The sequence below is a fragment of the Palaemon carinicauda genome, chromosome 22 (genome assembly GCF_036898095.1).
Source record: "Palaemon carinicauda isolate YSFRI2023 chromosome 22, ASM3689809v2, whole genome shotgun sequence".
NCBI classification, from domain to species: domain Eukaryota; kingdom Metazoa; phylum Arthropoda; class Malacostraca; order Decapoda; family Palaemonidae; genus Palaemon; species Palaemon carinicauda.
In genome coordinates, this window is record NC_090746.1 from 69276538 (window position 1) to 69302325 (window position 25788).

At 44.2% G+C, this 25788-nt stretch overlaps 1 protein-coding gene across 2 annotated transcripts in view; it reads right to left on the reverse strand.

The window, feature by feature from the left end:
- Nucleotides 1–25574, reverse strand: part of LOC137616533 (all-trans-retinol 13,14-reductase-like) — a 135836-nt gene extending 110262 nt beyond the window's left edge. Inside the window, exon 1 of one of the 2 annotated variants that reach the window (XM_068346375.1) lies at nt 25419–25574. The gene's annotated coding sequence lies outside the window, so the exon portion shown is untranslated. Of the gene's footprint in view, nt 1–22567; nt 22723–25418 lie in introns of those variants that run through there. The other variant, XM_068346376.1, reaches the window with a different exon arrangement.
- Between the last annotated feature and the right edge of the window lie 214 nt (nt 25575–25788).

Below are 25788 nucleotides of genomic sequence, written 5' to 3' on the forward strand. Positions count from 1 at the left end.
GTGCCCGCGCACGGACGATCTACGACGATCGCGCGCGGACGTTCCGTAATGATTGTGCGCGGGCAACCATCCCACACGTGGACGAGCGAGAAACCGCGCGCGGATGATACGCGATGATTGCGTGAGCCTCAATGTTCGCGTGCGGGAAACCATCCCGCGCACAGAACGATCTTCGGCGCTTACGTGTATTATGAGGATCGTCGGCGCTTACGCGTATTATGAGGATCGTCAGCGGTTGCGCGCCTAGCGTCGGATCCGAAGATCGTCGGCTAACGGCCGTCGGTGATGGCGTGCGGGAAACCGCGCGCGGACGGCCTCGAAGATCGCGAGCGGGAAACCAACCTGCACGCGGGACGATCTTCGACGCTTACGCGCGTTATGAAGATCGTCGGTGCTTGCGCGCCTAGCGCGTATCAGAAGATCGTCGGCTAACGATCTTCGACGATCGCGAGCGGGAAACCGCGCGTGAAAGGGCCTCAAAGATCTCCCGCGCGCGGACAATCGCCGGCGCTTACGCGCGAGTGAAGATCGTAGGCCCTTGTGCGTCTACAACGCAACAGAAGATCGTCGGAGAGAGCGCGCATGCGCGCTTGGTTGAAGGATCAGCTAACTCGTAGATCAGGAACTGGGATGTGTCCCTAAAAGGGAGGGCATCCCCTGAAGAGGACCAAGGAGGTCTGCTTCAGAGCCGACGATCAACTGAAGTACTGCCAAACACTCCGAGGAGTGGTCTCTGTGAGGGACCTTTCCCACGAACGGGAGAGGTGTCCTTCGTAGAAGAGACTTAGAGACACCGCAGGCTGAACCGCTGGTGAGCGCCTGTGCGCTATCTCAGGAACCCCAACGATATGCGCAAATGCGCATGGAACGTTGGTAGCAGCCTAGTTGAATTACTGGAACAGGGTGTCTCTGGAAGGCAGTCTCAGGAACAGCAGGAACAGCAGCTGAGCGCTAGCGCGCAAGGGAATGTTGGCGCGCAGGGGATACCTGGCACTTAAGGGACTTACTCACGGTGTGAGAAAGTCTCTCCTGCCGCGGAGGGAGGAGCCCGTTGATTAACGGGGAGCGTGGGCGCCCAAGCGCGTCAGCAGTCAGGAATGGATACAGCAGGCAGCAGGTCCACTGAGGGCACGAGAGACCAAAGGTCTAACGTAGCCTGAGTAGCGAGGCCCTGAGGGGATTAGTTGCAAGACCCCGAAGGGTCAGCGCAACGAGAAACCGAAGTTTCCCCGTCACTAATCACCGAAGTGTAGAAGTGACTAAAGTTACGAGAGCCCGAGGGAACTGCGTAACTAAAGCTCAGAGACCCCGAAGGGTCAGAGAAAAAGAGAAACCGAAGTTTCCCTGTCACTAAACACCGAAGTGTTAGTGACTGAACAGTGAGCTGTTTCAACAGGAACAATCCTCCGAAGAGGAGTCTCTATGAGTGGCCTCTCTCGCGAACGAAAGAGGTGAGCACTCCGTAGAAGAGACTGGTGATGGAGCCCCCAAGGGCCGTGAGATCAGCTGACGTAAACAGGAACAATCCTCCGGAGAGGAGTCTCTGTGAGTGTCCTCTCACGCGAACGGGAGGAGACACTTTGTAGAAGAGACAAAAGGAGCGTATCCTCCGAAGAGGAGCCCTTAGATTGATCTTGCAGCTGCTCAGCCCCTTGAGCGTAGCTACAGAAGCAACCGCTCAGCCCCTTGAGCAAGTTACAAGGGCGGTCGCTCAGCCCCAAGAGCATAACCGCCTAAGGACCAGGGAAAGGTAAGAAGGGAAGTAAACTAACTACCCAGGAGGCGAACCTCCTTATCGTTCTAGGATGCACTGAAGAGCTGACAGTAGTCACGGGGGAACTTCTAAGAGAAGGGAACCCCTGACGATGTCCTAGAGAGACGGCGGCGACAGCAGACTCCCCAGGCATAAACAGGACAGCTCTGCTTCGAAGGCATACAACAGGCACGAAGAAACAGCATCGTAAACTGGGAAATAAAAAGAATAACTATTTAACAGAAATTCCCCCGGGTGAAACGCCGAAGAGAAACCCTGAAGGAAAGTAAAACATAAGAACGAGAGTAGGTATGCGCCCTCCTCCCCCACTGACATGCACGGGTGAGGAGGGGGGACGAAAACTTAACAAAAATTATATTTTGATTATAAAATAAATTTTTGAATATACTTACCCGGTGAATATATAATAGCTGACGTCTCGGACGGCTCGACAGAAACACAAAAACTCGCGAGCGATCGCCATGAAGGTTGCGGGTGTGCCCACCAGCGCCGACTATCGGCCAGATACCGCATATACTTGTAAACAGCTCCAGTTCTTCTCATTCCGCTGGGTCTCTATCGGGGAGGAAGGGAGGGCCTTTAATTTATATATTCACCGGGTAAGTATATTCAAAAATTTATTTTATAATCAAAATATCATTTTTAAATATTAAACTTAGCCGGTGAATATATAATAGCTGATTCACACCCATGGTGGTGGGTAGAGACCAGTATTAATACAATAAAGGCGTATATGCTTAGAGTTTTTGACAGTTATATCATAACAAAACCCAAATAAATATAGGTACCTGGTAAGGAAGCTGACTCTGACGATTACTCTGCCTTATTAGTCCGCTTTCCTCACGAAGCCCAGCCATCCTCTCAGGATGCTGAAAGACTCCCAGGAGCTGTTATATCCAGGGCAACCACCCATACAACAGGACCTCATCAAAACCCTTAATCTGGGCGCTCTCAAGAAACGACATTTGACCACCCGCCAAATCGAAAAGGATGCGAAAGGCTTCTCAGCCTTCCGTACAACCCAAAACAAGATTAAAAACATTTCAAGAGAAGATTAAAAGGATATTGGAATTAAGGGAATGTAGTGGTAGAACCCTCACCCACTACTGCACTCGCTGCAACGAATGGACCCAGTGTGTAGCAGTCCTCATAAAGAGTCTGGACGTCTTTTAAGTAAAATGAAGCGAACACCGACTTGCTCCTCCAAAAGGTCGCGTCCATAATACTTCGCAGAGATCTGTTTTGCTTAAAGGCCACGGAAGTTGCTATTGCTCTTACTTCGTGCGTCTTGACCTTAAGTAAACAACGATCTTTTTCACTTAGGTGAGAATGAGCCTCTCGGATTAAAAATCTAATAAAATACGATAAAGCATTTTTTGACATAGGCAATGAGGGCTTCTTAACTGAGCACCATAAGGCCTCAGATTCACCTCGTAAGGATCTGGTACGAGCTAAATAAAACTTAAGAGCTCTAACTGGGCACAGTACTCTTTCAAGCTCGTTGCCTACGATCTCTGATAGGCAAGGTATATCAAAAGACTTAGGCCAAGGACGAGAAGGCAGTTCATTTTTGGCCAAGAAACCAAGCTGAAGCGAACATGTGGCTTTATCTGTAGAAAAGCCGATGTTTTTACTAAAGGCATGGATCTCACTGACCCTTTTAGCCGAAGCCAAGCACACTAAGAAAAGCGTCTTGAGGGTGAGATCCTTCAGGGAGGCTGAATGTAATGGCTCAAACCTGTCGGACATTAGGAACCTTAGGACCACGTCTAAGTTCCATCCAGGAGTTGCCATACGACGCTCCTTAGAGGTCTCGAAGGACTTAAGGAGATCTTGGAGATCTTTATTATTGGACAGATCTAAGCCTCTATGTCTGAACACAGACGCCAACATGCTCCTGTAGCCCTTAATAGTGGGAGCAGAGAGGGAGCGAACCTTTCTCAGATGCAGGAGAAAGTCTGCAATTTGGGCTACAGAGGTACTGGAAGAGGAAGTGGATGATGACTTGCACCAGTCTCTAAAGACTTCCCACTTCAACTGGTAGACCTTGATGGTAGAAGCTCTCCTAGCTCTCGCAATCGCTCTGGCTGCCTCCTTCGAAAAACCTCGAGCTCTTGAGAGTCTTTCGATAGTCTGAAGGCAGTCAGACGAAGCGCGGGGAGGCTTTGATGAAGACTCCTTACGTGGGGCTGCCGTAAGAGATCCATCCTTAAAGGAAGACTCCTTGGAACGTCTACCAGCCATTGAAGTACAGTGATACCTCGGTAGTCGAACGACTCTATACTCGAACAATTCGGAGTTCGACCAAAATTTTCGAGAAATTTTTGCTGCGGTGCTCGACCAAAAATTCGGTACTCGACCAGCCGAACACGTGACGACCGCATGGGCTTTGTGATGATCGCGCCATCTCGGCCACTCTCGCTTGTTCGGGAAGCATCAGTTCTCTCGAGAGCGTCACTCAGACAACGCGCGATCAGCATTCGTTGTGATTTAGTGATTTTCAGTGCTTTTAATTGCTTTTTTAGCTTTCATAATGAGTCCCAAGAAAGTAATGAGTGTTAAGGGGAAGGAGAAGAGGAAAACAGTGCGAACAACGATCGAGTTGAAGAAGGAAATTATAGCGAAATATGAGAATGGTGTACGAGTGTCCGATTTAGCGGTAGAATACGGAATGGCGAAGTCGACCATTTCTACGTTTTTAAAGCATAAAGAAATGATTAAGAAGGCGAATGTTGCAACGGGAGTTACGGCGGTAACTAAGCAAAGGCCACAAGTGATTGAGGAGATGGAAAAGTTGCTTTTAATATTTATTAAAGAAAAACAGTTGGCCGGGGAAAGTGTTAGTGAAGCGTTCATTTGTGAAAAAGCGTTGCATATCTATGAAGAATTAGTGAAGAAAAGTCCGAGTACCAGTGAAAGTGATTCATTTACATTTAAAGCGAGCAGGGGTTGGTTTGAAAAGTTTCGTAATAGAACAGGTATTCATCGTGTTACTAGGCATGGGGAGGCAGCTAGTTCGGATCAAATTGCAGCCGATAAATACGTGGGGGAATTCGATCGGTACATAAATGAACAAAATTTGATCGCACAACAAGTCTTTAATTGTGATGAGACTGGGTTATTTTGGAAGAAAATGCCAGCCAATACGTACATTACCAAGGACGAGACGAAGATGCCAGGTCACAAGCCAATGAAAGATAGGCTAACATTGTTGCTGTGTGCAAATGCAAGTGGCGATTGCAAGATCAAACCCTTGTTAGTGTACCACTCGGACAACCCCCGGGTGTTCAAACGAAATAATATTTGTAAAAGTGCACTACCAGTTATGTGGCGCTCGAACACTAAATCTTGGGTCACAAGACAATTCTTTACTGAGTGGATAAACGAAGTGTTTGCCCCCCAGGTTAAGGCTTACCTCATTGAAAAGAGCTTGCCAATGAAATGTCTTCTGGTTATGGACAATGCTCCTGCACATCCTCCAGGTCTCGAGGATGACTTGAAAGAAGAATACAGCTTTATCAAAATCAAATTCTTGCCCCCCAATACTACTCCCATACTCCAGCCCATGGACCAACAGGTCATTTCAAACTTCAAAAAACTCTATACCAAGGCCCTTTTCAGAAAGTGTTTTGAAGTGACCAGTGACACGAAGTTGACCCTAAAGGAATTCTGGAAGGAACACTTCAGCATCCTCAACTCTGTTAACATGATTGACCAAGCTTGGCGAGGTGTGACCTATAGGACATTGAACTCTGCCTGGCGTAAGCTGTGGCCATCATGTGTCACAGAGAGGGAGTTTGAAGGTTTCCAACCAGAGGCGGGTCCAAGCACTGCTACCCCTGTAATTTCTGATGACACTGATGTCGTTGAGGAAATTGTTGTCATGGGCAGGAGTTTGGGGCTTGAGGTCGACAAGGATGATATTGATGAGCTTGTAGAAAGCCATTCTACCGAGTTGACTGTGGAGGAATTGTTGCACCTGCAACAACAACAGCAGCAGGATCTGATTGTGGAGCAGGAATCTTCAGAAGAGGATGAGGTAAGGGAGGATGTTCCAAGTTCTCTCATCAATGAAATTTGTTCCAAGTGGGCAGATGTGCAGGCTTTTGCTGAAAAATACCACCCAGAAATTGCAGTAGCAAACCGGGCAGTGCATATGTTTAATGATAGTGTCATGTATCATTTTCGAAGAATACTGCAGAGGAGGAAGAAACAATTAACAATAGACCAGTTTTTCACAAAAGAAAAGAAAGCTGCTACATCAAAGCCTGTTTCTCCTCCAAAGAAGAGACAAAGAAGAGAAGAAACCCCTGAAATAGATCTGCCCACCCTTTCATTGGAGAGAGAAACAACTCCTGAAGGAGAACTACCCCGCCACATCATGGAAGGGGACTCTCCTTCCAAGCAGTAACCTCCCCCTTCCATCCTCTCCACATCCATCCCTGTATGCCATCGAACCGCTGCTCAAAGGTATGTTCACTACAGTACAGAAAATGGTTTAAAATTGTTTTATTTTAGTACAGTAAATGGTTTAAAATTGTTTTATAGGATTTTCTGACCAATTTCATACACATTTAGATAATTATTGTTGTTTAGGTACACGTTTTATTAATATTTTGGGCCTGTTCGAGTGCTTGGGAACGGAATAGAATATATACCATTATTTCTTATGGGGAAAAAAAATTCGGTACTCGAACAAATCGGAGGTCGAACACGGATCTCGAACGGATTATGGTCGAGTACCGAGGTATCACTGTACCTCTGTAAACCACTCTCTCGCGGGCCAGAGGGGAGCAACCAACGTCAACCTTGTCCCTTCGTGAGAGGCGAACTTCTGCAGTACCTTGTTGATGATCTTGAACGGCGGGAATGCGTACGCGTCCAGGTAAGACCAGTCCAGTAGAAACGCATCTATGTGGGCCGCCTCTGGATCTGGGACTGGAGAGCAATAGGTCGGGAGCCTTTTGGTCAACGAGGTGGCAAAGAGGTCTATGGTGGGTTGACCCCAAGTCACCCAAAGACTCTTGCACACGTCCTTGTGGAGGGTCCATTCTGTGGGGATCACCTGACCTCTCCGACTGAGACAGTCCGCCAAGACGTTCAAGTCCCCCTGGATGAATCTTGTCAACAGGGAGATGCCTCGATTTTTTGACCAGATGAGGAGGTCCCTTGCGATGACGAACAGTGTGTGGGAGTGAGTGCCTCCTTGCTTGGAGATGTACGCCAAGGCTGTGGTGTTGTCCGAATTGACTTCTACCACTTTGTTTCGAAGAATGCTCTCGAAACTCGTCAAGGCCAAGTGAACCGCCAACAGCTCCTTGCAGTTGATGTGCATGCTCCTCTGATCCGACGTCCAAAGACCCGAACATTCCAGACCGTCCAGAGTCGCTCCCCAACCCAAATCCGACGCGTCTGAGAACAACACGTGGTTTGGGTTCTTGACCGCCAGGGACAGACCCTCTCGCAGACTTATGTTGCTGTCCCACCAGTTCAGGCACGTTTTTACTGGCTCGGAGATCGGGATTGACACAGCTTCCAAAGTCTTGCTCTTGTTCCAATGGAAGTCTAGATGGAACTGGAGAGGGCGAAGGTGAAGTCTCCCTAGTGAGATAAATTGCTCCAGGGATGACAGAGTCCCTAAGAGGCTCACCAACTTCTCACTGAGCAACGATCTTTTTTCAGCATGAGGCGGACTTTGAGCAGGGCTTGCTCTATCCTGGTGGCAGACGGAAAAGCCCGAAAAACTAGACTGCGAATCTCCATCCCCAAATAGAGAATCGTCTGGGAGGGATTCAGTTGAGACTTTTCTAAGTTCACCAACAGTCCCAACTCCTTTGCCAGACCCAACGTCCATTGAAGGTCCTGCAGACAGCGATGACGGGACGATGCTCTGAGAAGCCAGTCGTCCAGGTACAGGGAGGCTCGAATTCCCGATAAATGAAGGAATTTTGACACATTCCTCATGAGCCTTGTAAACACGAGAGAAGCAGGGCTGAGGCCGAAGCACAGTGCTCGGAACTGGTACACCACATTCCTGTAAACAAACCTCAGATACGGTTGAGAATCTGGGTGTATAGGAATGTGGAAGTACGCATCCTGCAGGTCGAGAGAGACCATCCAGTCTCCCTCTCTGACCGCTGCTAGGACGGACTTCGTGGTCTCCATCGTAAATTTTGTTTTTACAACAAAAACGTTGAGCGCACTGACGTCCAGCACTGGCCTCCAACCTCCCGCATGCTTTGGGACTAGGAAGAGACGGTTGTAAAATCCCGGTGATTGAAGGTCCGAGACTTTCACCACCGCTCCCTTCTCTAGCAACAGAGAAACCTGCTGATGTAGAGCTTGTCTCCTTGACTCCTCTCGATACCTGGGAGAGAGGTCTAAAGGAACTGTTACTAGAGGAGGTCTGCGTACAAAAGGTATTTTGTACCCCTCCTTGAGCAACAACACAGACTCTTGGTCTGCACCCCTCTTCTCCCAGGCCTGCCAGAAGCTGTTCAGTCTGGCCCCTACCGCTGTCTGAGGACGTGGGCAGTCAGACTCTGCCACGGGAGGACTTGGATCCTCTCCTCTTGCCTCTTTTACCGTCGGCACGAGCGCCTCCCCTGCTGGGGGCTCTGCCACGAAAGGGCGGGATAAACCTAGTCGCTGGGGTATCGATCTTGGGCCTTACGACATAAGACGATGAAGGAGCACCCTTGCGAGCAGAAGTCGCCATCAGGTCGTGTGTATCCTTCTGCACCAGCGAAGCCGCAATGTCCTTGATCAACTGTTGAGGAAACAAGGCAGATGATAAGGGGGCAAAGAGAAGCTCCGACCTTTGACAGGGAGTCACTCCTGCCGAAAGGAACGAGCAAAGAGTCTACCTCTTCTTCAGGACTCCAGCCGTAAAGGTAGCGGCGAGCTCATTGGAGCCATCACGGATGGCTTTGTCCATGCAAGACATAATAAGCACGGAAACATCCTGGTCGGCCGACGAGATCTTCCTGCTTAATGCTCCTAGAGACCAATCTAAGAAGTTAAAAACTTCGAAGGCCCTGTAAACCCCTTTAAGGAGATGGTCAAGGTCCGAGGAGGACCAACAAACTTTAGAGCGTCTCATGGCCAGGCGACGGGGAGAGTCTACGAGGCTTGAGAAGTCTCCCTGGGCAGAGGCAGGGACTCCCAAGCCGAGAACTTCTCCCGTGTCATACCAGACGCTCGCTCTAGAAGCTAGTTTAAAAGGAGGGAAAGCAAAGGCCGTCTTCCCCAAACTCCTCCTGGTAATCAACCAGTCACCTAGCAAACGTAAAGCCCTCTTAGAAGAGCGAGAGAGCACTAGCTTAGTAAAAGAAGGCTTCGAAGCAGCTAGGCCTAGCGCAAACTCTGACGGAGGCGAACGAGGAGCAGAAGTTACAAAATGGTCTGGGAAAAGATCCTTAAAAATCATCATGATTTTCTTAAAGTCCATAGAGGGTTGAGCAGCTTTAGGCTCTTCTCCGTCTGATAAAACGCCCAAAGGAATATCAGTAGGCGGAGGATCAGCAACATCCTCATCTGAAGGAACCTCGTCCGACAATTGTCGAGTCTCATGAAAAGGAGAGACCTGCCGCGGTGGCAATGCTTGACAGGCAAAGTCCACAAGCAAAGGAGCAGCAGTAGCAGTCGAGGAAGCAACGTCATGCCGCTGCTGAAAGGACTGACCAGCAACAACAACAGGAGTTGATGGACGCTCGACGTCACGTCGAGACTGCCTTGACTGCCTAGACTGAGCAGTCAAAACAACCCTTGACTGCGGTGCTTGACGCTCAACGTCAAAACGAGGCAACTGAGCTGGTTGGCGAACGTCCTGAACGTCAACACGAGACTGCGGCAGCGGCTGAACGTCAACACGAGGCTGCGGCAGCGGCTGAAAGTCAACACGGGACTGCAGCGAGTGAGGATCCAAGTCACGTGACTGACGTGACAAACTACCGACATCACGTTTCATAACGTCAAAAGGACGAGTAAAAGCTCGTTTGGGCGGCTGACGGCCAGAGTCTCGATCAGCGTAACGGCGAGGATCATCGTGAACCTGCTCAACGGTATACTCCTCCATAAGGGAGGCAAGCTTAGTCTGCATATCCTGCAGGACAACCCATTTAGGATCAACGGGAGTCGGGACGGGCCGAGACGATGGTAACGTCTGTGTCGGCAAAACATTGCCTTTACTGAGACTCTCGGAGCCCGTGTTACGCTTACGTTTAATAGGCGAACAGTCTTCCGACGACTGCAAAGGGTCAGAGCTGTCCCAATGGCTACAGCCAGGACGCTGAACCTGTCCTGAGGGGACTGACTTCCGCTTCAAGGGTCTAGAAACCTTGCGCCAAGGTTTCTTTTGCGAGAAGCCTTCGGATGACGAGGAGAAAACAGCCTCGCTCGTCTTATGGTAGGAGCGATCTTGACGAGACACGCCCGATACCAAAGAGGGAACGTCTGTACGTTGGTTAAAGCCTCTCGTCCCCTTAAGTCCTACGACATTACTTCTCCCTGGTGCAGGGGAGCCTGAAAGAGGTCTCGGACTAGGGGAACGACAAGCACGAACAGACGAACCCTCGGTCACAACACTAAAAACACTTTGCGCACTTATCCCTTTATCACCCCGATTTTCTGATTTGGCACTCTGACACTTCAATAAATTCACATCTGACATGAGTTGATTACGGTCCGATGCTAAGGACTCAACTCTCTCGCCTAAAGCTTGAATGGCAAGCAACATATCCCGCATGGACGGTTCATGAGTGCTAGTAGAGGGTTCAGGAACAACTACTACAGGGGAAGGATTAGGTTCAGGGGCATGGGAGGAGGAAAATTCCAACGACCTAGAGGAGCTTCTCCTCACCCTATCTCTCTCCAGCTTACGAGAATATTTATCAAATTCAAGCCAGTCGAATTCCGACAAGACCACGCACTCATCACACCGATCTCCTAATTGGCAGGTTTTACCCCGGAAATTAGAACACACGGTATGTGGGTCGAGAGAGGCCTTGGGAAGACGTTTATTACAATCCCTAGCATTACATTTGCGAAATTTAGGTCCAGGGATAGGAGAAGGGTCAGCCATATTGAACAGTCAAAGAAAATCCAAAACAAATCCAAAGTCATCAACAATAAACACTAGCCAAAAAAGGGTTCAAGAGTTTTAATTGAAGAGAAAAACACCTGTCACAGCGAAAGCTCAAAACAACCAAAAAGAAGTACTTCACCAAAAATGACGAAAACTCCAGGTCAACAGCGAGCGGAATCAACTTGTCGATTGGCGATCGCTCGCGAGTTTTTGTGTTTCTGTCGAGCCGTCCGAGACGTCAGCTATTATATATTCACCGGCTAAGTTTAATATTTAAAAACAGAAATTATAACATTATAATTATGCAACTGACTTTGAATGTTCCAAGGATCACATACCCCCGAAGGGACGTGTTCCCCGAGCTGAAAAGTTAAAAATACAATTATATTCATAAAAATAATTGAGACAAATAAAACTAAATAGCGACTCGGCCTGAGAAGCTATCGTAGGCGTAGTATGGAGTAAGAGGTGAACGACCTCGAGAGAGGGGCCGTACACCATGAAGGCAACCATGGTGGCCTAGGAGTGAACGGCCGTGACCAAGAAGAGAATCGTGGTGGCCTGGCTAAGCCGGCGATCACTCTCGTAGACGTACACAACACACACCCCACAACACCGAAAGCAAAGGAAACTTACTATTTTCTATACACAAAAATATATATAAACATCAATAATGTTTAAATATATTAAGTATAAGAAAAGGTAAGTTAAAAAGACAAAACAATAATGGCCGTCAAGTAAGGATGGGAGCAGAGACAACCGATCGCCATCCGAGCCAAAAGTAAAGTGAGCCTTTCACCGGTGTGTGTGAGGGGGAGGGGTAGCAAGCTACCGCTCCCTACCCCCCCGCTAACTAGCAGAGGGGTAGTAAACCCTCGTTAAAATTCTTATGACTCGTCATTCAGCTACGCCGAAGTAATTACCCCATGTAAATAGCGTGGTTTGTACTTCAGTTACGGAACAAATGGTGAAAGACTAAAGATATACCAAGAGCAATTAAATACATGTGAAGCATAGTGAATAATTGTTCACAAAAAGAGGGCGGGAGTGAACAGCTAGGTAACAAGGAAAGATTAAACTTGGAATGAAATCATAAAAGTTTGGAAATGGAATGACATCAACAGGACAAAACATAAAATGAAAATTGAAAAATCAAAACCTGGGAAAAATGATATTTTCAATTTAAAATAAATTTTTGAATATACTTACCCGGTGAATATATATACAGTATAGCTTACGTCTCCGACGGTCGACAGATTCTAAAAACTCGCGAGCGATCGCCATGATGGTTGCCGGGTGTGCCCACCAGCGCCGACTATCGGCCAGATACCGCATATACTTCTCAACCAATTCAGTTCTTCTCAGTCCGTAGGGTCTCTATCGGGGAGGAAGGGAGGGCCTTTGATTATATATATTCACCGGGTAAGTATATTCAAAAGTTTATTTTAAATTGAAAATATCATTTTTAAATATTAAACTTAGCCGGTGAATATATATATACCCTGTATAGCTGATTCACACCCATGGTGGAAGGTAGAGACCAGTATTAAAACAATAAAGGCATATATGCTCAAGAGTTTTTGACAAATATTCAAAAAACAAACTTAAGTATAGGTACCTGATAAGGAAGCTGACTCTGATGATTACTCTTCCTCATTAGTCCGCTATTCTTACGAAGCCCAGCGATCCTCTCAGGATGCTGAAAGACTCCCAGGAGCTGTTATAATCAGGTTGAACACCCCTACAACAGGACCTCATCAATACCCTTAATCTGGCCGCTCTCAAGAAACAATATTTTGACCACCCGCCAAATCAAAAGATTGCGGAAGACTTCTTAGTCTCCACATACAACCCAAAATAAGATTAAAAATTTCAAGAGAAGATAAAAGGATATTGGGATTAAGGGAATGTAGTGGTAGAACCTTCACCCACTACTGCACTCGCTGCTACGAATGGTCCCAACGTGTAGCAGTCCTCATAAAGAGTCTGGACATCTTTCAAGTAATATGAAGCGAACACCGACTTGCTCCTCCAAAAGGTCGCGTCCATAATGCTTCTAAGGGATCTATTTTGTTTGAACGCTACTGAAGTTGCTACCGCTCTAACTTCATGAGCCTTAACTTTAAGCAAATTTAGATCCTTCTCACTTGAATGAGAGTGTGCCTCTCTAATCAACAGTCTAATAAAATAAGATAAAGCATTCTTCGACATAGGCAAAGAGGGCTTTTAAACCGAGCACCATAAAGCCTCTGAATTACCTCGCAGCGGTTTGGTTCTAGTTAAATAAAATTTAAGAGCTCTAACTGGGCACAGAACTCTTTCAACTTCATTCCCAACAATCTCAGATAGACTGGGAAGTTCAAACGATTTAGGCCATGGACGAGACGGAAGTTCATTTTTGGCCAAAAAATCAAGCTGAAGCGAGCATACTGCTTTATTAGCGGAGAAGCCGATATTCTTGCTAAAAGCATGTATCTCATTAACTCTTTTCGCAGAAGCCAAGCTCACTAAGAAAAGAGTCTTGAGGGTAAGATCCTTCAGGGAGGCTGAATTCAACGGTTCAAACCTGTCTGACATAAGGAACTGCAGGACCACGTCCAAGTTCCAAGCAGGAGTAGAAATATGACGCTCCTTGGAAGTCTCGAAAGACTTAAGAAGGTCTTGAAGATCTTTGTTATTAGACAGATCCAAATTTCTATGCCTAAAAACAGAAGCTAACATGCTTCTGTAGCCTTTAATGGTAGATGCAGAAAGGGAGCAACCATTTCTCAGATAAAGCAGAAAATCTGCAATCTGCGCTACAGAGGTACAGGAAGAGGAAATAGAGGAGGACTTGCATCAGTCTCTAAATAACTCCCATTTAGATTGATAAATCCTGATGGTAGAGGATCTTCTAGCCCTCACGATCGCTCTAGCTGCCTCCTTCGAAAACCCTCGAGCTCTAGAGAGTCTTTCGATAGTCTGAAGGCAGTTAGACGAAGCGCGGGGAGGCTTTGATGAAATCTCTTTACGTGAGGCTGACGCAGGAGATCCATCCGTAACAGTAGACTTCTTGGAATGTCTACTAGCCATAGAAGTACCTCTGTGAACCATTCTCTCGCGGGCCAGAGGGGAGCAACCAACGTCAACCTGGTCCCTTCGTGAGAGGCGAACTTCTGAAGCACAGGATCTTGAACGGTGGGAAGGAATAGATGTCTAGGTGAGACCAGTCCAGTAGGAAAGCGTCTATGTGGGCCGCCTCTGGATCTGGAACAGGAGAGCAATAAGTCGGGAGCCTCTTTGTCAGAGAGGTCGCAAAGAGATCTATGGTGGGTTGACCCCATGTCATCCATAGTCTCTCGCACACATCCTTGTGCAGCGTCCACTCCATGGGAATCACCTGTCCTCTTCGGCTGAGACAGTCCGCTAAGACATTCATCTCCCCTTGCACGAATCTTGTCAAAAGAGAGATGTTTCGAGCTTTTGACCAAGTGAGAAGGTCCCTTGCGGTGACGAAAAGGGAGTGGGAGTGAGTGCCTCCTTGCTTCGAGATGTAGCCTATGCCAAGGCCGTGGTATTGTCTGCATTCACCTCCACTACTTTGTTTCGAACCAGACTCTCGAAACTCCTTAACGCTAGATGGACTGCTAAAAGCTCTTTGCAGTTTATGTGAAGACTCTTTTGGTCTGCGGACCAAAGACCCGAGCATTCCAGATTGTCCAGTGTCGCTCCCCAACCCAAATCCGATGCGTCTGAAAACAACACATGGTTTGGGTTCTTGATCGCAAGAGAAAGACCTTCCCGAAGTCTGATGTTGCTGTCCCACCAAGCTAGACAGGTCTTGACTGGATCGGAGATTGGAATTGAGATCGTCTCTAAGCCCTTCTCCTTGTTCCAATGGTGGTTTAGGTGAAACTGGAGAGGGCGAAGGTTGAGTCTCCCTTGAGAGATAAACTGCTCCAGCGACGAAAGAGTCCCTAGGAGGCTCATCCAAACTCTCACAGAGCAACTGCTTTTCTCTCGCAAGTGACGGACTTTGAGCAGAGCTTGCTCGATCCTTGTGGTAGACGGAAAAGCCCGAAAAACTCGACTCCGTATCTCCATCCCCAAATAAAGAATAGTCTGGGATGGAGTCAGTTGCGACTTCTCCATGTTCACTAGGAGACCTAACTCTTTGGTCAGGTCCAAAGTCCATTTGAGGTCCTCCAGACAGCGATGAAGGGACGACGCACTGAGTAACCAGTCGTCCAAATAAAGGGAAGCTCTGATCCCTGACAAATGTAGAAACTTCGCTACATTTCGCATGAGCCTTGTAAAAACAAGAGGAGCAGGGCTGAGGCCAAAGCACAGTGCTCGGAATTGATACACCACCTTCCTGTACACAAACCTCAGATAATGCTGAGAGTTCGGATGAATCGGAATGTGGAAGTATTCACCCTGCAGGTCGAGAGAGACCATCCAGTCGCCCTCTCTTACCGCTGCTAAAACAGATTTGGTGGTCTCCATCGTGAATTTTGTTTTTACAACAAACATGTTGAGAGCACTTACATCTAGCACTGGCCTCCAACCTCCTGTGTTCTTCGGAACCAGGAAGAGACGGTTGTAAAAACCTGGGGATTGAAGGTCCGAGACTTCCACCACCGCCCCCTTTTCCAACAACAGAGAAACTTGATGATGCAACGCCTGTCTCTTTGTCTCCTCTCGATACCTGGGAGAGAGGTCTATCGGAAATTTCACTAGCGGAGGTCTTCGTACAAAAGGAATTTTGTAACCCTCCTTCAGCAACAAAACAGACTCCCGGTCTGCACCCCTCTTCTACCAGGCCTGCCAGAAGTTCGTCAATCTGGCCCCTACCACTGTCTGAAGCCGTGGGCAGTCAGACTCTGCCACGTGAGGATCTGGATCCTCTCTTCTTACCTCGTTTTCTATCGGAACGAGAATTTCTCCTACTGGGGGCTCTGCCACGAAAAGGCGGAATAAACCTTGCTGCTGGCGTGTCAAACTTGGGTTTGTTGGCATGAGAAGAAGGCAAAACCTTGCGCGGAGTCTTGGCCACCAAATCGAGCGTGTCCTTCAGAGCAAGAGATGCCGCGATATCTTTAATAAGATGTTGAGGGAACAGAGTAGAAGATAAGGGAGCAAAAAGAAGTTCTGACTTCTGACAGGGAGTAACCCCTACAGAAAGAAAAGAACACAGGGCTTCTCTTTTCTTAAGAACTCCTGCTGTGAACGTAGCCGCCAGTTCATTAGAGCCATCCCTTATGGCCTTGTCCATGCAAGACATTATTTGAATAGTAACATCATTGTCCGATGAAGAGACCTTCTTCCTTAAGGCTCCCAGGGACCAATCCAAAAAATTAAAAACCTCGAAGGCACGGAAAATTCCTTTAAGGAGATGATCCAGCTCTGTGGAAGACCAGCAAATCTTCGAGCGTCTCATGGCTAGACGACGAAGAGAGTCTACAAGGCTTGAGAAGTCTCCCTGGGCAGAGGCAGGAACTCCCAAGCCGAGAACTTCTCCTGTGTCATACCAGACGCTCGCACGACAGGCCAATTTAAAAGGGGGAAAGGCAAAGGAAGACTTTCCTAAACTTCTTCTGGTCACTAACCAGTCTCCCAACAAACGCATGGCTCTCTTAGAAGAGCGAGAGAGAACCAACTTCGTAAACGACGGAGTCGATGAAGTCATGCCTAAAGTAAATTCAGACGGAGGCGAACGTGGAGCCGCAGTAACAAAATGATCGGGAAAAACATCCCTAAAGATAAGCATAATCTTTTTAAAGTCAAGGGATTGCTGGACAACCCTAAGCTCCTCCCCAACTAATTGAATCCCCAAAGGAACATTAGCTGAAAGGGGATCATCAGCTTCTTCATCAGAAGGAACATCATCTGACAAAGGTAAAGTCTTGCGACACGGAGAAAACTCAGCATGGCGAGGCGGCAAAGCCTGACAGGCTACATCAACTTGCAAAGGAGTCGCAGCAAAAGTCGAGGGGACGACGTCACGTCGAGACTGCAAAGACTGATGGTCTATGCCACGAAGGGACAGAGGAGACTGATGTTGAGAGTCAAAACGAGACTGCGGCGACTGACGGTCGACGTCACGTTGGGACAACGGAGTCGGCCGATGAACGTCACGTCGGGACTGCGGCGACTGCAGCTCAACGTCACGTTGTGACTGCGGAAACTGAAGTTCAACGTTTCGTGACTGACGCGACTGACGAGAAACACGATCTGAATCATGTTTAACCGCAAAGCTGACATTAGGGATAACGTCAGAACGACAAGACAAATCTCGCTTAGGAGGTTGAAGACCTGAATCACGCTTGCCGGTACTGTGACGAACTGCAAGCAAAGGTTCCTTACGAACCGGAACATGATCGTAAACTTCCATTAAGGAGGAAAGGTTTAACTGCATGTCTTGTAAGACACTTAACTTAGGGTCAACATAACTCGAAACAGATCGAGACGTCGGTAACGTCTGCGCATGCAAGTCATCGCACTGAACGGGACCCTCGAACTCAACGTCACGTTTGCGCTTAACAGGAGAATAATCGTCCGATGACCGAATACGGTCGGTGCTGTCCCAATGACTACAGCCAGGAAGCTGGACCTGTCCTGAAGGGACTGACTTGCGCTTCAACGGTCTCGAAACCTTACGCCAAGGTTTTTTAAGAGACGAATCATCGGAAGACGAGGAGAACTTCGTCTCTCCTGTCTTATGGTAAGGACGTGCTTGAAGAGCAACGTCTGATACCTTTGAGGGAACGTCTGTTCGTTGGTTTACACCTCTCACTCCCTTAGGTCCTACGACATTCCTTCTCCCAGGGGTAGGGGAGCCTGAAAGAGGTCTCGGACTAGGCAAGGGACAAGCATGAACAGACGAATCCTCCAGCAAAACACTAAACACATTTGTTGCACTTTTCACTTTATCACTTTGACCCTTTAAAATCTTAACGTCGGACATAAGTTGATTCCTGTCCGAGGCCAACAATTCGACATTCTCACCCAACGCTTGAATGGCCATTAACATATCACGCATAGAAGGTTCATTAGTGCCAATAGGGGGTTCTGAAACTACCACTACAGGAGGAGGATTAGATTCAGGGGCATGGGAAGAGGAAAATTCTTGAGATCTAGAAGAGCTTCTTCTAACCCTATCTCTTTCGAGTTTCCGAGTATATTTATCATACTCCAACCACTCGAATTCAGACAAAACAATACATTCCTCACATCGATCCCCTAATTGACAAGATTTACCTCGGCAATTACTGTAACACAAATAGAATGAGGATCGATGGAAGCTTTAGGAAGACGTTTATTACAGTCTTTCGCACATTTACGATAGACCGGAGAAGGGTCAGCCATTGTGAAAATTTCAAAGAAAGTCCAAAAAGAAAGCCAAGTTCGGCAACAATAATCAAAAAAGTAATTCAAGAGTTTTATCGAAGATAACCAACACAGCGAAAGCAATAAAACCATGAACAAGTACTTCACCAATCAGTAGAAACTTGAGGTTAAGTGCGAGCGGAACCAATGCTGTCACTACCACCGACAGAGAAGAACTGAACTCCTGGAGAAGTATATGCGGTATCTGGCAGATAATCGGCGCTGGTAGGCACACCCGACAACCATCATGACGATCGCTCGCGAGTTTTTGGAATCTGTCGACCGTCGGAGACGTAAGCTATATATATATTCCCCGGCTAAGTTTAATATTTAAAAAGGAATATTGTATCAATGAAGCAGAGCTTTAAAATTTTCTGAATGTTGACTTAAAAGAAAGCCGAACAGGGTATGTGACATCTGAAGGGGATAAAGAAACAAAATTTAGTATGAGAAAATTGAGTGCATGCACTAATTGAACTAGTACACGCAGCTTTATACAGTACTGTGCCCTTTAACCTGAATTTTAAGTAAACATATACAATATTACTGATTATATTACAATCATACCCCTAGCAAGAGCCCGAGAGGGGATCTACAGCTGGTTTAAAAAAAAAGAATTGGAAGTAAAGTCCATCCTCCTACTATCGAGTCCTTTGCTTCACTATACTGTATAACAATCAATGGCCAGAATTCACATCTCGAAAGAAAAATAAAATTAAAAATTTGCTTCGGGGCACATCAGCACATCCATACCCAATGCAGCCAAAAACATAAGCCAAGAGACTTTGACAGGTAAGGGGATGGGGCTCCTAACCCTTGTTTCCATCTGTCGCTTAACTGCTCATTAAGAGATTCAACTGCAATCCAGCTTCACTCTGAAAACATACTCCCTACCTAAAGGGCAATGTTTTGTATATGCGTAGGAACAAACTGCCATCCATCTTTGTGCTGAAAACATACTCCCTACATAAAGAGCAATGGTTCATATTTGCATAGGTGGTAAGTAAACACAGGAGGGGGGATCACAGGGGAGCGTTGCAACCCCCTTCCATTAAGGAACATGAATCCTTGGTTAAATTAGGTGGGTAACCTTAGGTGAGATCATAACCTTGTGCTTGATTCCCTTTTAAAATATGGTTCTTCAGTCACAACTACTAAAATCAAAAAATGTTTAAAATTCAAAAATACTGCTTTCACCTAAATACTTCTATGAGATTTGTTTATATTAGCTATAATACAAAAAGAATGTTCCTTATTTTTTTCATTTGAGAAATTGTGCTATACCACAATTCTACCATTTATCTTAACCTAACAAAATACTTAAACAGCAGTATCTATGAACAGTTATTGCATATATGTATGCATATATGTATCATCATAATTTCTTACGCCTATTAACGCAAGGGCCTTGGTTAGATTTTGTCAGTCATCTCTATCTTGAGCTTTTAATTCTATACTTCATTCATCATCTACTTCGTGCTTCATAGTCCTCAGCCATGTAGGCCTGGGTCTTCCAACTCTTCTAGTGCTTGTGGATCCCAGCTGAACGTTTGGTGAAGTAATCTCTCTTGGGGAGTACGAAGCGCATGCCCAGACCATCTCCATCTACCCCTTATCATGATCTCATCCACATATGGCATTCAAGTAATCTCTCATAGTTTCATTTCTAATCCTGTCCTGCCATTTAACTCCAAATATCCTTCAGAGGGCTTTGTTCTCATATCTACTAAATCTATTGGAGATTGTTTCATTGTCATACTATGACTCATATCCATAAAGTAACACCGATCTCACTAAATTGATGTACAGTCTGATTTTTTTACGTAATTTCAAACGATACGATTTCCAAATTTTACTTAACCTAGCCATTGTCTGATTTGCTTTTTTTAATCTTCACTAAACTCTAATTCTAAAGACCCTGTATTGGAGATCATAGTTCCTAAATACTTAAATGATTCTACCTCATTAATTCTTTCTCCTTCCACTGGTATTTCATCTTCCATTGCATACTCCGTTCTCATCATTTCTGTCTTTCTTCTATTTATCTTCAGCCCAACATCGTGTGATATTTCATGCATTCTGGCACCAGCCACCTGTTGAGATACTACCACTAGAGAGTTATGGGGTCTTTTGACTGGCCAGATAGTACTAAATTGGATCCATCTCTCTGGTTACGGTTCATTTTCCCTTTGCCTATACACTCACACACTGAATAGTCTGGCCTATTCTTTACATATTCTCCTCTGTCCTCATACACCTGACAACATTAAGATTACCAAACAATTCTTCTTACTGCACTGTAATTGTTCAGTGGCCACTTTCCACTTTGTAAGGGTAGAAGAGACTCTAGTTATGGTAAGCAGCACTTCTAGGAGAAGGACACTCCAAAATCAAGCCATTGTTCTCTAATCTTGGGTAGTGCTAAAGCCTCTGTACCATGGTCTTCCACTGTCTTAGGTTATAGTTCTCTTGCTTGAGGGTACACTCGGGCATACTGTTCTATCTTATATCTTATATCTCTTCCTCTTGTTTTGTTATAGTTTTTATATTTTTTATAAAGAGATATTTATTTTAATATTGTTGCTCTCCTCAAAATATTTAATTTTTACTTGTTCCCTTTCCTCACTGAGCTATTTTTCCTGTTGGAGCCCCTGAGCTTATAGCATCCTGCTTTTCCAACTAGGGTTGTAGCTTAGCAAGTAATGATAATAATAATAGTAATAAGCAATGTGGCAAATCCTGTGGTGTTCTGCTAACAAGGTCAGGATCACCAGCATACTCTAGGTCTGCTAAATTCCTATCACCAATCCAGTCCAATCCTTCTCCACCATCTCTGACGGTTCTATGCATTACAAAATCCATAAGGAGGATAAACTACATAGGTGACAACACATTCCCTTGGAGTACTATGCTGTTCACTGGAAATTCATTTAATAAGATTCCATTAACATCAACTTTGCAATATATGTATATATATATATATATATATATATATATATATATATATATATATATATATATATATATATATATATATGTATACCCATATACATATTACCATTTAGGTTTCATTGTAGTGTATTACAGGGCGATGTAACCTAGGAAAACAACTACTTTTTCTTATAGAAAAAATTACGCTCTCTTCGAAAATGACACTCGTTCCCGTCGCAAATGAATAGTTTCCGAAATATATATACATCTATATCCTCCGATAATGGGGGACCCCCAGTGGGAACTCGGGGTTTTGGGTGGGGAAAACATACTGGGGAATCGATATATAAACGTAAAACAAGCCTTTTCTTCTCTATTCATTACCTTCTTGAAATTATGATAACCGGAGGAAAATACAAAACAGTATATCTGAATAAACTTTGGAGGCGCCGTTGCAAAGATTGTGTCATGAAAAAATACAGTAACCAGTGCTGCCAACGTCCGATGTAGATCAAATGTTATTTTGTGACCTGTCATACTACTAGGCTAGGTTAGGTGGGTTTGTTAGGTTCTGTGCCTTTTTTGTACTTTTTATATATTAGGTAAAACTTATATGGAGAAATTATTTAAAATACGTATGGAAATATCTATCATTTCTATCGTTAGTAATGTCAGCGTGCCGTTGGTAACTCTGTGTACCATACGTCAACGTTGGTAACACTGTGTATTATTGGTAACGTTGCTAATATTATCGTTCGCAGTACATTCGTAAGAGAAGTGACACCGTGCAACTTAAAGTTAGCCGAATTGGTTGATCTGTTCGTTTCCGATTTAAATGAACATCAAATTCGGTTAAATCACGTTATTTACTATAGGAAAACATATATTTTCTGTTCGAAATCTCACCCTGTAATACAATAAAAAATTACCTCTATTTATATATATATATATATATATATATATATATATATATATATATATATATACATATATATATATATATATATATATATATATATATATATATATATATATATATATATATACTCGCTGGAGGAACTGGCCGTTGATATGCAAAGGCTCCTTAGTACTCCAAGCAATGGAAACTGAAGACAAATACTGACAAATAAAAACCAAAAATTACATTACCTGTGGGTTGTCAGCTGGAACTATGACAGTTTTAGACGAATTAGAGATTAAATAAGACAAATGTATCAAACACAACACCAGGCTGTTAACAATTTGATGTTTAAGCATGTAGTTAGATAAGTGTACCATCGCTGTCATATCCTCAAAAGTTAGTAAAAGGCTTGAAAAAGGCCGGAAAATGTATGTTAGCCCACCATATTTATAATAAAGAATTAGATTTATGATTTTTAATAATTTATGTTTTGATAACGATTACTTACAACAGAACGATTATTTGTGAAGTGGTTTATTTGTCACTAGAAAATTATTAATTCTGTTATCAGGATTATGATACGATAACCGGAAACCAGAATTAACTTGTGCAATAATAGTGACCTTGTAAGTGTTGATAAATGATGTCACATCCAGTCCAGTAGTTATATTTTAGGTGGATTCATCCTTGCAACGGCTCATTCACTCGCTCTGTTTTGTTTGTGACCCCTTGGTTAACTTTATCTTCTCTGTTGTACGGTATTTTGGAAATAATAAGTCTGTTTTATTTTCATTTTCGTCATTTTCACTTTCTGTTTCGTATATATATATATATATATATATATATATATATATATATATATATATATATATATATATATATATATATGTGTGTGTGTGTGTGTGTGTGTGTGTGTGTGTGTGCGCGCGTGTGAACCTGCAGATATGTGCCATTATTCCGTCTTTATTTTTATAATGTTTTTGTTTCAGTGATATTAGATACTTTTTCACAGCCAATATTTAAATGCACATACATTGTCCAAATGCTGTAATGTTACTCAATAAAGTATTAATCGAAAATCGTGTTCTTGAAATAAGCCTTTGCGAATGACGAATGCCTGACAAAACCCCCACCGACGAAACCCCCACCGACGAAACCCCCACTGACAAAACCCCCACCCGACAAAACCCCCACCGACGAAACCCCCACCGACGAAACCCCCACTGACCAAACCCCCACCCGACAAAACCCCCACCGACGAAACCCCCACTGACAAAACCCCCACCCGACATAACCCCCACCCGACAAAACCCCCACCCGACAAAACCCTCACATGACAAAAACCCCACCCGACAAAATCCCTACATGACAAAACCCCACAAGACAAAACCTAGATTTGATAAATTTTAGTTATATTCGGTCATTGTTTTTATTTGTTTACCTATATATGAAAATTTTCGGCATGATGGCAGTTTAAACTATTTTGAGTATGCATATTTAGTATCTGTATCAACCAAAAGTTGATTTTTAAATGCTTTACTAAAAACAAAAGGTATCAAAATTAACAGTTTCAAAAGTGTTTATTAAAAAAGATAAGATTACACAAACCATTAAAAGCCTTTTGTTCAGGGATAAAAATTAAAAGAATTTATATATTCTTATATTTTTGCTACACCATTAAGCAATTCTTCTATCTCTTTTGTGCCATTACTAAAATTAAGAAAGATTTCCTGTGATTTGCCGGAAAGAAAACCATACACACAGCTTATTGCTGAGTCACCGAGTGGGGCTCTAATAACAAATAACTGTTCAAATAATGCAGGTGCCGACGAAAAGGTACCATCCATATAGCAAACATCTGCCTTTGCTAAATGATGCATTGCGTCTTTTGTAGCAAATATAATTATTCGATTGCTGGATTCAGCACCATTATCATTAAGAAGAAAAGGCGCAGGATTTTCTCCTCGAGTCCTTGTCCACTCTCCTGAAATTTCCAAGTCCCTCAACTATTCTGGATCCTTAGGTCATCCATCTTGTCGTTTTCTTTCAACATACCTTTTAGCAGTATTTAAATTTCCCATGGCAAGTCTTCCCTCGTGTCATACTCTCTAACGAATCCGCTAAAATCCGACAAGTATTTCCTCTGGTTGACTTGTCCTGTTGATAGACGGTTGTATGCAATTTTGCTGCTTCTAGCTCAGGATTATGATCTTTGCTTGAAATGATGGCCGATACTTCCAAATGTGTTGTTATTTTTCCATTACAGTTCAATGCTGATCTACTAGAACATTCCCGTCTCTTCGTAGTTTTACTGGTGGACTTTTTTGTGTATATATACAGCCATTATAACACAATTTCTCTTCACCTTTATTATTGCGGATAACTTCCATGATGGGAAAGCAAGACATAACTAAGAGAGAAAAGTTCATATACAGTACTTTCAATGTATACAGAAAAGAATTTCCTTGTAATAAAAACTGTTTTCTGTAAGCAGTAGTTTATTGGTAATAGGTACATAGCAAATGTTTTGTAAGCAGTAGTTTATTGGTAATAGGTACTTTGCAAATTTTTTGTCGGGTGGGGTTTTTGTCATATGGGGATTTTGTCGGGTGGGGATTTTGTCATGTGGGGGTTTTGTCGGGTGGGGGTTATGTCAGTGGGGGTTTCGTCGGTGGGGGTTTTGTCGAATGGGGGTTTTGTCGGTTCCCCGCGAATGACACCCCTCTAATTGCATCAAATACATCTTCTGTCAGTACTACCGATCATTCTGTTAACATAGGACTGCAACTTTCGTTTCATTATCATTCTGGTCCTCCATTGCATTTGGATTGTCGTAGGCTGTACCATCAATCATTTGGTACATAGTTTCTCATCTTATTTTATGGTTATACTCGTTTTATTAGTAAAATTTGCTGTCGCAATTTTATCAAAACTATTGTTCTATCTCTGATATGATAAATGACAGCCTCTTGGTAATGATGATATTTCATTTAGACTAAGCTAAGTAAATTTGAGAATGACCTTTTCGAATAATGATAATAATAATAATATGCTAACTCTCGGGCACACTATTCTATCTCATTCTCTTGTTTTTTTTTTTTTTTTTTTTTTTTTTTTTTTTTTTTTTTTTTTTGTCTTTTAAGTATATGTATGAATAATTTATTTCAATGTTGTTACTGTTCTTAAAATATATTTGAATTGTTTATTACTTCTCTTATAGTTTATTTATTTCGTTACTTCCTTTCCTCACTGGGTTATTTTTCCCTGTTGGAGCCCTTGAGTTCATAGCATCCTGCTTTTCCAAATAGGGTTGTAGCTTAGCTAGCAATAATATTAAAAAAAAATAAAAGAGGACTTACTGTATCAGACAAGACGCACCGCGTTGGCTAGGTGACAAGGAGTAAAGACGACTCTGAAAGTTGCTGTGATCAGGTGTTATCGAGATAACAGACTGATAATACGTTGAGTAACTCTTCCTCTTGATGTTTATGCTATAATCATCCACGATTATTACTGTAGTCCGTTAAGTTGACGGTGACCGAGTGAAGGTCGTGGATAAGTGTCTTGAGTGTGTGCGTTGATAAGTATTTTGGTAATGACGAACGCACGCAGACATAATGTAACTACTTAAGTTACTTTAAGAGCGGATTTTCTGTTCCTATACTGCAGGGGAACCCTACTCTCTACAGGATCTTTATTATTCGTTTTACCATATAAATTTCAATGCAG